Source organism: Salvelinus alpinus, chromosome 24 (genome assembly GCF_045679555.1).
Source record: "Salvelinus alpinus chromosome 24, SLU_Salpinus.1, whole genome shotgun sequence".
NCBI classification, from domain to species: Eukaryota; Metazoa; Chordata; class Actinopteri; order Salmoniformes; family Salmonidae; genus Salvelinus; species Salvelinus alpinus.
Genome location: NC_092109.1, coordinates 13671819 through 13687787, shown reverse-complemented (window position 1 = coordinate 13687787; position 15969 = coordinate 13671819). Strand labels below are relative to the sequence as shown.

The following is a 15969-nucleotide window of genomic DNA, read 5'->3' as shown; positions in this document are numbered from 1 at the left end:
TCCATCACTATCATCACTTTACTCTGTTTGAGTGACTGTACCCCTTTGTCATGTGCATATCCCTCAATGGACCTAATGCGAGTCTTGTTAACACAACAACAAATGTACATTGTTTTCTGTTGTAAAAAAACATATAAAATAACCTTCCAAGTAATTGTGAGCAGTAAGTATCACAACAGCGAAAAATATACTGTAAAATATGTCCTAGCTACCTCTCCACAACGCGTATTGGTGAACATAATTTACAAACGACTGATACACCAATTTCATTGGTTACATCAACATGCCCATCAGATGCAGGGTTGTCGTTGCCACCACTGGATTTACTGACTGGGCCAACGATACAGCAGCATACACTGGTGTTGGTTTGACAGTCTGTGGCCAACTCTATGTTTCGTCGTGAATTGTAGCGTGTTTTTGCTACAAACAAGATGTATGTATAATTTTTTGAATGGCAAAAAGAACGGGAGATTAGGATTGAAAACATTTCGTCGCGGCGTTCTTCAAAGCAAAGGATTCTTCTTTCGTGGTGGTGGATTTTTTTGTTGTTGCTTGTAGCAATTTCATTGGCTGTTGTGGACATTTTGGATTCATTTTAATGTTCCTTTTTATATTTTTAACCCAAATATCTTATCAAATCGAATACTTGTGTGTCCCCCGTTTATTTTAATCATTACTTTTTGTTTATTGTCTGACACACTGGACACTGTTTTTCAGCGAGACGCAAACTCGGAATGCTAAACAACTTTCGAGGGGATTGGTCTCTCGCGAAAGAATGCGTTTGCTAACTGGATAGCTAGCCAGTTATCTAGCTAGCTAACGCTAAGTGTACTTTGAGTGGATGCTTGAAGGGGAAAACGTAGTCGGCCAGCGAATTTATATAGTTTAAAAGTTTCTTGGTTTTTAAGCAATTTCCGGACTATATAACTAATTCGACATCATTTTACGGTAAGTGAAGTCAGTTAACGACACTTGTTCTACCATAACCACTTTGCTGTAACGCGTTAGCTAGCTAGCAAACTAGCGGTTGGTGTGTGTGTTCTCGTTAACTTGCACTCTTCACAGGTGGATTTCCTTACAAAAGTGTTGGCAAGCTCACAATTACTAATGGAATGGCTTTGGCTAGTTAGCTATATTTTGTTATAGCAAACTAGATAGGTTGTTCGTTTTACAGACTGGAATATCACAATCTGACAATTACTATTGTTTTGTTTTCCTGAACTGGAATGTCAAATCTACCGTGTACTTTCTGTGTTAACTAGGTAACCCTACTAGCTAGTAGGCGACCAACAACCCAATGAATTGCTATCTGACAATGTTTCATGCTGGCTAACATATTGGATAATGCAGTCGTTCCATAGGCGTGACACAGATACAGGCACGATTCCTCTTTATTGACAATCAGTATAATGCGGAAGGAAATAAGAGGACAAAGAACTGTAAATAACGAGGTTAAATGCATGTTGTTCATCACTTCATGTGCCGAATACCTTCAGTTCGTGTTTTAGGACAGATGTCTTGACCTGTACTCGATATCTTGGCATTTTCATTAGCTTTCACCTTTACTAATACGATTAGCTAGAATCCCAGGCTAACTTCAATCTGCTGGTTTTGATCATGTATTTTAATGCAAGCCAGTGAGGCTAATCTCACGACGGATTTATCTGATATGGTAACCTTAGTGGTAAAAATGGAGCTATCCAATGACATTCTCATTCTAGAATGATTAGCTAGCTAGACCGGAACCCTACAATGACTCTGGGATTTTAAAATGGGAGGTGAACATTTTATAAAACCATGAAGCTGTGAATTTCTATTTAATATGTAAACATCTATGATTTTGTATTTACCCTGGATAAGTAGGCTATTACAAGCCTTACCTGTGAGTCACCATATGCTTTGTCTATGCCAAGTAAAACCTGTCTTTTTTTTTTTAATGACTGCTTTGTGTAGCTTTTGTGGTTAGTAAGTTTAGATAATTAGCAGGTGATGAATCTAGCTAACAAGATAAGGTTGATTCAGGGGATTGTAGGCTCTTGGTAGCCAGGCTAATCTTCACTGGATTATCAGGCTGACTACTCAGCACCAGCACACACACACTTACCCAGGCCAAACTAACACCTCAGGCTATTAGAACTGTCCAAAGGTGATCCTGTTGATTTGACATCCTGAGCCATCCTGGTAATGGAAAATGCAAGGCAAGGCACAGTTCAAGTAACGCTGCTCAAGTCCTCATTAACAGGGTCTGTTTTTAACCCTTTCTCTCGAGTGCTAGTGTATTCACTGGGGGGGGGGGGGTTGCAGAACAGCTCTATTTTGGTGGCCTCTGGTACATTCCAATGCTTTGATTCCATCTAAAATACACTGCTAAATTATTGAATACTTTAACAACTTTACCTCACAGATTGGTAAAATGTGTTGTGATATTGACTAGAAAGACATGACTTTGCAATTAAAATTTCAGAAAAATGGGGCTTGGGCGGTATACCGTATATACCAGGGTATTTGGAAAAAGACATGGGATGGTTTCCCAAAACAGCGATTTGAGCCAGTCACATGTTAGAATTTCATAGCAATGTACAGCAGTAGACGTGAGTGAGCATATTACACACAATGGTCCTCGGCTCCCTCTGATTGCAGTCCTGTAGAACAGCCAATTAAAATTTGGCCCATGTTGAATTATTTGTTCTTTTACTAGGCTTATTGGTAAGATTGATTGTGCTTTTGGTTTGAGACTGACCATGGTTTTGTTGAAGTCTTGTAGGCAAAGTGTAGGCTGTAGCATTTCCTTTCCTGGCATGTTCATACCGGTTACTAATGCAAGGTTTAGTAAGATAAAGTGTGTGAGGGTGATTTGATTGTATAGTCAGATTTGACCAACCAAGCCTTGCTATAAGGAAGTAGCCCACTTGTATTTTGGCAGTGGTGGAAAAAGTACCCAATTGTCATTCTTTAGTAAAAGTAAAGATACCTTTTTTAATAGAAAATGACTGAGGTAAAGTGAAAGAGGTCAAATCATGACATCAGTGCTTTTCAGGTCAGAAAGTCGGAGCTCTAGAAAGATGCCAGTTTCCGACTTGGATTTCCGAGATGGATGACTGGTTCTCTTTTATTTTTTATTTTTGGAGTTCCCAGTTGTCTTGAATGCACTGAAGTCTGATATTTCCTAGTTCCCAGTTGTTTTGAACACGGAATAAGTCTCAGCGGAGAGAGGGAGAGAGCAGCGGAGGGTCCGCCTCTCATGGTCCCTGCTCTCTCCTTCCTTTCTTCCGGTGAGGCTGACCAGAGAGAGGGAACACCATCTTCCTTATGAAAACGCAGGGCTGTCGATACACTTGACTACTCATTCATTGCAGCGCGAGTGGAAGTAGGGAGAGGCATGTTTTGTAATAGTGTCGAATAAAAACAGTGACAGTGCTGAATAAAAACTTAGACATGAACTCATTCATAAAAACTGTAGCTCTTTGCTGTATTCTTTGAGTCACTCTGGTCATGGTTTTAAAAGTTATGAAATCTCATGTAGGCTGGTATCAAACGTTGCTGTGGCCGGGGTCGTGGAAGCTGTAGGCACAGTGGTTTGACAGTGATTTGAGCTATCTGATTCTGCCTACTGCGTGGGCCATTCGATTTAGCCACAGATCTCCCGGTCTGCCGGGTAGGCTTTTTTTTCTCATCTTCTTTTCAGACAAATTAAATGATTCAAAATGGTAACACTGCCTTCCCGATGTGCAGGGCTTTTGAATCAAGTGCACCTACTGCCAACAGCGCAGGCCTTTAATGCCTTTATCATTGGCTTTTCTACAGAAATGTTTGGTAAACGACTAGGAATGCTTTGAATATCGCGATCGACCGGTTGGTGACCACTGCTCTAGATGATAGCCAAAGCCACATGTAGCCTAAACAAAATAATCATCTGTTCTCTCTCTCTCTCATTAATTTTTATTCGAATAGAACCAATACATCCACACTGACTCAATATGGAAGTACTCTTCCCCCATCAACTTTTTTGTTCACTTTTTTGTTTACTTCCTGCTTAGGGATGGGAATTGCGAGGGACCTCACGATACAGTAGTATCACGATACTTAGGTGCCAATATGGTATGTATTGCAATTCATGAATGTGATTTTTTTGTCTTTTGATATTCCAAACATATTGCTCACCATATGTCTTCTCCTGAGGGACAAGAGAACTTGTTTTCTCATGGCTTTGATCAGTCATGGTAATAAAAGTGATGACAACGGATTGGCTCGAAATGTAAAAAAAAAGGGGAAAAGGAAGGGGAAATACTGAGTTTTGGTGCAGTTACAGTCAACTAGCTCAAAAATAATATTGCGATATTGTCAAAAAGATACGGTATATCGTCAAATAATATCCCAATATGTAACTATCAATTTAAATTGTATTTCTAATTTGTATCACTATTCCTGTTTTCATGTTCCACGAGACAAGATGTCTTGTCCTGATGGTGTTGAACAAAGAGGATATGTTCCCGACACCTGGCTGACTCAGTGATTCAGCCCGTTTTGTCTCTGAAAATGAACTCCTTAGGGCCCTACCTATTACAATTGAAAGATTTCTATAATTATTTCAACTTCCACTTAGATTTTGAAGACATAGGCAGGGCTTACATTAGGCTAATTGCTATTGTAGGTGAAAGTGTTGCATAATGCACGTTTACATTAGATAATTAGGATGGTTTCCATGCGTACTATATATTTTCCCTTACCCCTCATGCTCATCATGTGCCCAACATGACACAGCAGCAGTATGTTGTGGGGATATGTGCTGTAGGCCTACCTATACTGTATATGGGTGATTTATATTCAATCAAATGTACGAGTTGATTTAAAACCTATCTTTAATCCTTTATCATGGTTGGTGTCTTGACTGATTTGTCCAAAATCGTGTGACAAAACATTACTTTTCTGTCCATGCATTTATGGCAGTGTAAGTTATCGTTAATCATATATTAAGCATTAATCAGTTAAATTAGACATTGCGCTTGAACCCTTTAAGAATCCTGGATCTAGCTGTAGGACAGTTATTTTTTTTCTTTGTATCGAGCTCTCAAATGCAGTGTAATTAACGTTTCCTGTCATATGTTACACGGTGAAAACAGTTTTCATGGGCACACAAACCCCCAAAAATAAATGGGATTGCAAAATCGAATGCTTCTAACCGAAAGAGTCACCTTGATATTTAAAACCTATATTGATACTAACAATAAATTGGTACTTCAATACTTATGCATAATACTTGTTGGATGCGTAGCTGGTGTCCAGCTGATTAGTTACGTTGTGATATTTTCACACATCGTCATCAGATCTAGGAAGCAATTTTCCGAATTACTGTCAAGTGATGAACAGCTGTTGTGATAGCGCATGTGATGCAACAACAATTCAAGTGCTGAAAAAAAGGTGTTCGTTGAGGAATGTCCAGAATATATTGGTGTCTCGTTCATTATGCCGGTGAAGGCGGTTTGTGGCTGGATCCACGTTGGATCTAATATCCCTAGCCAATTGTTGATAATCTGTTTTCTGCTTGATTTGCAGCAGGGTGTCATTAGATTTAACAGAGAAAATATCAAGGTAATGATATCATGTTTTTGTGTCTCGGATTGGACACTGCGCAATTGTGTAAAATAGACTATTGAGCAACACTCAACGCTATTCCTATTAATTATTCTGGATATACTGATTACATAGCCTAGTGGGCTTATTCACAACATGATCTGGTAATGAAATAACATGACATTTTGTTTTCCATGTTAGACCTGCTATACAGGGCTTGAAGTAGTTTACTGGAATGGGCCTACCTTTATAATCAGACATTTCCTCAATTTGGTGCTTGAAAAGTCATTGTAATTATTGTAGCCAATTTAGAAGTTATCTTGCTCCATGATTTAAAAACAATTTTAAACCGTTTTTGTGTGAGATGTGGCCGCTTTAGATTGTTTCTCGCCGCTTTAATTGGAGGGTGTTGCGCTACTCTGTTGCGGTTAAATCACGTGTGGTTGTTATGAGGACGACAACATCTGTTGTCTTCGCCTTGGCTTTCCGTACAAATCCTTCCATTTAAAAAAGGAACCTGGTTTTTGGTCACTTTCACATGATAAAAACAGTGATGGCGAGATTAATTCTACCGCTATTCATGAATTTATTATGTGTGCCTGCGTTGGCCACATTGGATGCAGGCATGGCGATCTTTCTGTAGCCAATGTCCATATTATTGTCACATATTTTAGACCGTAATAATAATTTGATTGTCAATGCATTGTCAAGGTCTAAAACATTATTTATTCTTAGTGGTAATGGCCTACTTTTTCTTTTACACTTTTTTTCATGCTTTTTGTGGGGATGGAGGGGTTCTATATTAGGCCTTATGTAAAATTATATAAATTATACAATTGTATAACATGAGGTCCCTGAAAATTACAAATAAGTGCTTGAAAATGTCCTTGAATTTGACTTGCTCATGTATGTATGAACACGTTCTTTCCATGACATAGATTGACCAGGTGAATCCCTTATTAATATCACTTGTTAAATCCACTTCAATCAGTGTAGATGAAGGGACGGGTTTAATAATAAAGATTTTTAAGCCTTGAGAAAATGTAGACATGGATTGTGCAACTCAATATTAGGAAAGTGTTTTTAATGTTTTGTGTATTCAGGCTCTGGACTATTCACTATGTGTATAGGTGGAGTTATGGGTCAGTTTGCATATATTACATTTTATTCCTCTAAATACACGTGGTACTGCATGGAAAATATCATTTTTTGTTGTTTCAACCCATTTTTAGAAATTTTGATCCCAATGTCAACACGTTGGCCCCATTTTTTTATTTATAGAAAGACCCAGATATGCAATTTGTTGACACTACAACACAGTAAAGACTTGGATATGCATTATCCCGAATGCTAATCAATACAAATGTATGTTAATTTCGCTGCTCTGTTTTGCTTGTTTACAGCGGGTCATTTCTTAGCGAACTGTCAGACGCACTCTCGTATTGTTACATCACCAACATTTCAAGAATAAAGTTTTATATTGGTTCTAACATGGCGGCTGTTCTAAAACCTGGCCTAACTCTATTTATATGGCTCTGCTCACAATGGCCACCAGTCCAACCATTATGCTATCATTGACTTGAATGGGGACGCCCACTCTATTCATTCTATTTCTATGGATGTAAGCCCATCTTTGATCATGCCAGTTCCACTGGCTCGCCTGTGCAAATAACCAGCTGTGTAAGAGGATTATGTAGAGAGATTTCATGTGAAATTGACTTGAATTCGCCAAGACCTCAGATTTTCCACTAAACCCAACACACTATTCTCCAATGGAAGATATTCTTGGCAGACTCGCACATTTCTGATTTGAGGAAGATGTTGATATTGTCTTGTTTGATGACCAAGAACGAGTGATGGGCCGTATTGCTCTAACCACCCATGCGTGTCACTCAATAGTTGCAAAACAACACAGAAGAATATCAAAGGGCATTTACAAAATAGGATATCGGTGGCGCAATACAAAGCTAGACACTGAAAACAAGATGTTATGTCCCTGACAATGTTGTTGTAAGCACACCCCATGTATTTTCCCTTTGCCTTGCTCAGTGTTTCTATCTCTGGATGTAATCGGTTGTTGTGCCACTATTTTAGCACTCGCTCTCTCAACAAATAGTTCTAGATTCATTGCTTCCTCAGCATGGCAAAAAGCTGACACGGCAGGCAACAATGATGCATAGAAGTTAAGGCCCCTCTCACCAGTCAAACCTTACCGTAGTGATTTATGGCATTTTCCATGGAGCCATCTTCTTCGCAATGACCTGATCCTTTCCTCCCCCTGGAAAGGAAATATTTAGACGCATCCTCCAGATCCATTACTACAGAGCAATGCGTCGGGTCTGAGTCAGTGTGTAAGTGCTATGGAATGTTTCTATTAAGATGTACGGAACCCTTTCTCTCGAGTGCTAGTGTATTCACTGGGGGGGGGGGTTGCAGAACGAGCTCTATTTTGGTGGCCTCTGGTACATTCCAATACTTTGATTCCATCTAAAATACACTGCTAAATTATTGAATATTTTAACAACTTTACCTCACAGATTGGTAAAATGTGTTGTGATATTGACTAGAAAGACATGACTTTGCAATTAAAATTTCAGAAAAATGGGGCTTGGGCGGTATACCGTATATACCAGGGTATTTGGAAAAAGACATGGGATAGTTTCCCAAAACAGCGATTTGAGCCAGTCACATGTTTGTTTACAAAAAAGCACAACGAGCAAAATGGGAGCTTCGGTAAGTCACTCCTGCAGCAGAACTTAAGTGAGGTGATCAATTTACACTTGTATGAAATTCACTACTGTTTGTCAGCTATATAGATTATAACTATTAAGTTAGCTATCTAAGATGTGCCAAATAAAATTCTCTCCATCTGGTTTCTGTTAGCCTGCCAGTTTAAGCTTCTTGGTAACAGCAGCAAAGACAATCCCCTCCTGGATTAAGATCCCTGCTGCTTAATGTTTGTTTTGAGTGTGTGCTGCAAACTGTGTGTTTGAGATACTTGCATAACTTTATGAGCTGGGTTGTCTGTCCTAACAGTAAATGTTTACATGCGCTCATTAGCATTTACCTAGCATCCACTATGAGAATGCCTTAGTACTTGTTAGCATTCTGTTAAGTGACATTTCTGGGGAAATTTTTACTTTTGTAAAAAAAAAAAATGGGGCAGGATGTTTGAGTCATTAGCCTAGGGGTTCACATACTTTTCCCAACCCACGCTGTGAATGTTTAAATGATGTATTCAATATAGACAAATACAATTTGTGTGTTTATTAGTTTAAGCACACTGCTTGTCTATTGTTGTGGAAGTTCTGATCACATTTTGACCAATTTATGCAGAAATCCAGGTAATCCCAAAGGGTTCACAATCAAGACAAAGTAACTATTTAGTACCATAAAGTATTATGACAATTGCATTTATAACCTTCAATCTGTTCTTTTATCATATTTTGGACCGGAATGCGGCTCGCCACTACCTATTGTTCTTGCAGTGAGGATTCAACATCTTCCTTTTTGATTTTTTAAAATTTGTATTACTTTTTACCCCTTTCCAGTTTCGTGAAATCCATCTGGTAGTTAGTCTTATCCCATCACTGCAACTCCCGTACGGACTCGGGAGAGGCGAAGGTCAAGAGCCATACGTCCTCCGAAACACGACCCTGCCAAGCCGCACTGCTTCTTGACACACTGCTCACTTAACACGAAAACCAGCCGCACCAATGTGTCGGAGGAAACACCGTACAAACCCTCCCCTAACCCGGACGACGCTGGGCCAATTGTACAACGCCTCATGGGCCTCCCGTTTATGGCCGGCTGCAACACAGCCCAGGATCGAACCCGGATCTGTAGTGATGCCTCAAGCACTGCAGTGCCTTAGACCGCTGTGCCACTCGGGAGACCTCCAGATTCAACATCTTCATCTGTTTTCATAAATTATTAGGGAGCCAAATCAATGGCTCTCTCAATGCGATTCGGTTCAGTTCATCGAAAATATCTGTTCAGAAGGAGACGTTAGTTCGCAAACTATTCATCACTAGGCTACACTGACGAGTCACTTTAGCAGTCACTGGCAAGTCTTGACATGGGATTCAAATCCTAGGAAAATACAAACAAGATCGTTTGGTTTTATTTTGTCCCAATGCGATTACATGGACATATGACTACGCTGTATGATTTATAAATAGCAAAGGGATGAAGGAGATCGACACCTTTTTATAAACTAGTAAACACGAGCTGTGCTGTCGTCAATCAAAGAACAGTAAATGGCCTATGCGTATGACTTCGTGGCTGGCTATAGGCCTATGAAACACAACAGAAGAAAATAATGTGCCACAAAACAATTAAGTGGATTTCAACTCATTGTTACATGAGACTAGTGTTGTCACGATACCAGACTTTTCACTTTGATGTATGCATTAGCCTAATGAATCAATTATACAATCTAACATAATGGTAAATCTCTATTGATAAACTGGGTAAATCAAGATGTAGCCTAGGCCTATTCACAATACAGGTGAATGCATATTCAATAGGAGTGTGCATGTATTGAGTTATTGAGGTTGTTTTGGCTGATGTCATCTGTTTCCCCATGAAAATCAATTTTTTCTTCCATTTGGGACTTATTTGAATGTACTGATCAACAACCTTTGCATAGAAGAAGCTTTTTTTTTTTTTTTAAGTGTGCGCTGTAACCGGTAATGACATCATTAACGAGGCAAGAGTGTGGCCCATCGGAGTCCTATTTTCTCTCTCTCACACACATACACACAGGGAGAATCTCAAATGCATACTCCTTGCAGCCTCCTCATTCTCAAAATCCATTGGATGAGAAAGCCAGAGGTCCCTCCCTTCTGACCTTTTTTTTAAGGAGGGGACATGAGGAGTATGCATTTCAGACGCTGCTGGCAAAAGATCATCTTTGGGAGAGATGTGAAAGAGGGCACAATTAAGTAAATTAACCTTTCTAGGACACTTTCCGCTAGCGGAACCCCTCGACAACATTCTGCTGAAAAGGCAGCGCGGGAAATTCAAAAATATTTTTAGAAATATGTAACTTTCAAACATTAACAAGTCCAATACAGCAAATGAAAGATAAACATATTGTTAATCTACCCATCGTGTCCGATTTAAAAAAAATAAAAATAAAAAAAAATAAAAAAAATAATAAAAAAATGCTTTACAGCGAAAACACAACATATGATTGTTAGATCACCGCCAAGTCCAAAAAACACACAGCCATTTTCCCAGCCAAAGATAGGAGTCACAAAAAGCAGAAATAGAGATAAAATTAATCACTAACCTTTGATAATCTTCATCAGATGACACTCATAGGACATCATGTTACACAATACATGTATGTTTTGTTCGATAATGTGCATATTTATATCCAAAAATCTCAGTTTATATTGGCGCCATGTTCAGAAATGCCTCAAATATCCGGAGAAATTGCAGAGAGCCACGTCAAATAACAGAAATACTCATCATAAACTTTGATGAAAGATACATGTTTTACATAGAATTAAAGATACACTTGTTCTTAATAAAACCGCTGTGTCAGATTTAAAAAAAGCTTTACGGAAAAAGCAAACCATGCAATAATCTGAGACGGCGCTCAGATATAAACAACATTTCTAGACCATGTTGGAGTCAACAGAAATACGAAATTACATTATAAATATTCCCTTACCTTTGATGATCTTCATCAGAATGCACTCCCAGGAATCCTAGTTCCACAATAAATTGTTGTTTTGTTCGATAATGTCCATTTATTTATGTCCAAGTAGCTACTTTTGTTAGCACTAACACATCCAAACGCTCGTGCAGGTCCAGGCGAACGTCGGACCAAAACTTAAAAAAGTTATATTACAGGTCGAATTAACTTGTCAAACTAACTATTGAATCAATCTTTTGGATGTTGTTATCCTAAATATTCAATAACGTTGCAACCGGAGAATTCCTTTGTGTCTGTAGAAGTAATGGAACGCAAGTCGATATCATTTGGAATGCGCGTGACCAGGACCTGGCTCTGCCAGACCACTGACTCATTTCCCTCTCACTCGGCCCCACATCACAGTAGAAGCTTCATTCGAGGTTCTACAGACTGTTGACATCTAGTGGAAGGCGTAGGAAGTGCAAACAGATCAATATTCCACTGGGATTTCAATAGGCGATGAGTTAAAAATCGACCAGCCTCAATTCCCACTTCCTGTTTGGGTTTTTGCCTGCCATATGAGTTATGTTATACTCACAGACATCATTCAAACAGTTTTAGGAACTTCAGAGTGTTTTCTATCCAATAGTAATAATAATATGCATATATTAGCATCTGGGACAGAGTAGGAGGCAGTTCAATTTGTGCACGCTATCCAAAGTGAAAATGCTGCCCCCTATCCCTAAAGTTTTAATAAAGTTTGTGTCAATCAACATATTTTGAGTTATGGTTTGCATATTATCACAAAGTACTAGGGTAGGCCGTAGGCAGACTTGGCTCTCATAGAGATGGCGGACTGAACACAGCGGTGCAGATTTCCTCAAGATAAAAACGTAATATTCAATATCTGTAAGTTAGACTATATATTAGCACTTCATATACTCGTAACATTCAATCTGAATAAATAAAGAAATCATAAGGCTTGAGAAATGTATTGATTTTAAATATTACGAAAACAGGCAACACTCAAACATGTAGGAGAGTTAACAAGGAGAATCAATCTCCTAAAGAAAACGTGACTCCTCGATGCATACAGACGATTTATGCTTTTCACCACAGGGACTGGTAAGGGTGGAAAGCAATCTGTTAAAGTCGCTAAATGACAAACTGGGCATACTTGAATTAGTCAGTAAAGTTATATAAAGAAGTTGAATCCAAGCCTCGAAATGAGTGACCAATAAGCTGCGACAATGGAGAAGGAAACAACCTAAAAGGGACAGTCAATACGATAGAAATGGACATTAATGAACTTAAAAAGGAAAACCTCTTTCTGAGAGAAGTGTTACTTGACAGACTAGATATATGAGAGAGAATCTAGTACTTACTGGTATTCAAGAAAGAGAAGTTCCTGAAAGAGTAGTGAAGGACTTCTTTCTTACAGCGCTTCAAATCCCATTCGATGCTGTAGATTTTAAAATCCAACTTGAATGTGTACACCATTTCGGACAGAGAGAGATATCTATCGAAGCGCCCAATCGTTGCCAAATTTGCTTTCTTTAAGGATAAAGTAATGGGTAAAAGACCCACTGGCATGAAAATAGGCATGAATGATCAGTCCCTGGGGGAGATAGATTGCAGAACGGCGCAAAGTTCTGTACACTTCAAGGAGAATCGGTTTAAAAGGGAAGCGTGGAGCTCTCGTAGTCGATAAACTGTATATTGACAACCAAATATTCCGAGACACACAGACTACTCCATGGCTATTCTAAAAATTACAAAGTTTCTCAGAGTCGAATAATGGAACACCAAATACTAGCCATGGTGGGGATTGTAATAATACCAAAACAAATACAGCAATTAAGTTAAATAAACTACACTATACCATTCAAGATAGGGAATGTTGTAAAATAATTATTTAACTTGAAATGTTTTGTGTTTTATAAACTGATAAGACAGTTAGAAAAAAAGATTGGTAAATAATGATTGGTAACTTGGTAAATAATGCATCTTCAAATATAACGAGTTGGAACACAAGTACTCAAACAACATGGTGGAGATAAAAAAACATAGCAAACAGACATAGAAGAGCACAGTATGTGTGTATGTATTGTGATGGAAGGTGTGGTATGTTTTTGTGTTGGAAAATTGTGGCATTAAAAGGAAATGGTTGCATATCCCAGAATGAATGTGTGTCTGAGCAGGGGTTGCGAGAGAGAGCTATCAATTTTGTGCAGCTGAGGGATATACATTTTTAAATAAATGATACATCTAATTTTATTTATTTTGTTGTCCTCTCATGATGGAACGGTCCACAACCCTATACCCTAGACACCCACCTGAGCGACCCATACACTAAAGAGAAGTCCTTATCCGTTTTATGAACTTCCTGTAAGTTTGCTATATGCAGCCAAAAGAGGGATGTGGACAGAGGCCTACTGGGCAGCACAGCCCCCTCAAGATTCTGAGCCTGCCTGGCAGGGTTGGTTCTACCAAGCCAGATCCCTCTGATGGGAGAGCATAATATACAAGGACGTTCTCAAAGCTGCTAATGACAACCTTGTACCTGGCCGGTGGGGATTCCGGTAGTGGCAGTGCTGGCAACACTGGCTGCAGGAACCTATGGGGAGGTGGTCACACTCGGACAATCAGAGAAGGGGCATATTATTGTGACCTTGGTGGCACAAAATAATCAAAGATCTGAGAGGCTTGGGAAAATGGTTACAATGGGGGCCTGTGTTTGTTTCAGGGGAAGGGGGTGTATCTGATCTCATCACCTAGGACTTGACATTAGTAAATCAAATCTCCCCATTTCTGCTCAATCCTGCGTGCTTTCTCAAACAGCTGTAACTGTATATGCATTCGTAAATCAAGTCCTTCCTTGAGTTGGGCTCTGGTATGTAACAACCGTTGAGCATCTGAGCTTGTAGTTGATTGTGGGGAAAGGGGTTGTGTGTGTGTGTGTGTAGCCAACATCTGTTGCTAGGGGGTAAGGATGTTAGGGACAATATCTGCTTGAGGAAAATGTAATACAATGGCAATCCTGATTTATAGGTAACAATAAAATCTAATTTTTATTTGTCACATGCGCCGAATACAACTTACAGTGAAATGCATACTTACAAGCACTTAACCAACAACGCAGTTTTAAGAAAATGCCTTAAAAAAAAAAAGTAAGAAGAATAACGTAGTCCGGGTAGCCATTTGATTAGCTGTTCATGAGTCTTATGGCTTGGGGGTAGAAGCTGTTAAGAAGCCTTTTGGATCTAGACTTGGCGCTCTGGTACCGCTTGCCATGTGGTAGCATAGAGTCTATGGCTAGGGTGGCTGGAGTCTTTGGCAATTTTTAGGGCCTTCCTCTGACACCGCCTGACATACGGGTCCTGGATGACAGGAAGCTTGGCCCCTGTGGTGTAAGGATCTGGGGACCCATGCCAAATCTTTTCAGTCTCCTGAAGGGGAATAGGCATTATCATGCCCTCTTCATGACTGTCTTGGTGTGTTTGGACCATGATAGTTTGGTGATGTGGACACCAAGGAACTTGAAGCTCTCAACTTGCTCCCCTACAGCCCCGTCGATGTGAATGGGGGCGTGCTCGGTCCTCCTTTTCCTGTAGTCCACAATCATCTCCTTTGTCTTGATCACTGTGAGGGAGAGGTTGTTGTCCTGGCACCACATGGCCAGGTCTCTGACCTCCCTATAGGCTGTCTCGTCGTTGTAGGTGATCAGGCCTACCACCTGTGAGGTCAGCAAACTTAAAGATGGTGTTGGAGTCGTGCTTGGCCATGCAGTCATGGGTGAACGGGGAATACAGGAGGGGAGGGGCCCCCGTGTTGAGGATCAGTGTGGCAGATGTGTTGTTACCTACCCTTACCACCTGGGGGTGGTCCGTCAGGAAGTCCAGGATCCAGTTGCAGAGGAAGGTGTTTAGTCACAGGGTCCTTAGCTTAGTGATGAGCTTTGAGGGCACTATGGTGTTGAACACTGAGCTGTAACCAATGAATAGCATTCTCACATACAGTTGAAGTCGGAAGTTTACATACACTTAGGTTGGAGTCATTAAAACTCGTTTTTCAACCACTCCACAAATTTCTTGTCAACAAATAGTTTTGGCAAGTCGGTTAGGACATCTACTTTGTGTATGACACAAGTCATTTTTCCAACAATTGTTTACAGACAGATTATTTCACTTATAATTCACTGTATCACAATTCCAGTGGGTCAGAAGTTTACATACACTAAGTTGACTCTGCCTTTAAACAGCTTGGAAAATTCCAGAAAATTATGTCATGGCTTTAGAAGCTTCTGATAGGCTAATTGACATCATTTGAGTCAGCTGGAGGTGTACCTGTGGATGTATTTCAAGGCCTACCTTCAAACTCAGTGCCTCTTTGCTTGACATAATGGGAAAATCAAAAGAAATCAGCCAAGACCTACAGAAAAATAATTGTAGACCTCCACAAGTCTAGTTCTTCCTTCATATTTGGGAGAAATTTCCAAACTCCTGAAGGTACCACGTTCATCTGTACAAACAATAGTACACAAGTATAAACACCATGGGACCACGCAGCCATCATACCGCTCAGGAAGGAGATGCATTCTGTCTCCTAGAGATGAATGTACTTTGGTGCAAAAAGTGCAAATCAATCCCAGAACAACAGCAAAGGACCTTGTGAAGATGCTGGAGGAAGCAGGTACAAAAGTATCTATATCCACAGTAAAACGAGTCCTATATCGACATAACCTGAAAGGC

At 39.7% G+C, this 15969-nt stretch overlaps 1 protein-coding gene across 6 annotated transcripts in view; it reads left to right on the top strand.

Moving 5' to 3' along the window:
- Positions 1-266: 266 nt before the first annotated feature.
- LOC139552199 (erbin-like) overlaps positions 267-15969 on the top strand; it is a 117361-nt gene continuing 101658 nt past the window's right edge. For all 6 annotated transcript variants that reach the window (XM_071363679.1, XM_071363682.1, XM_071363678.1 and 3 more), the window contains exon 1: positions 267-948. The gene's annotated coding sequence lies outside the window, so the exon portion shown is untranslated. The remainder of the gene's footprint in view (positions 949-15969) is intronic.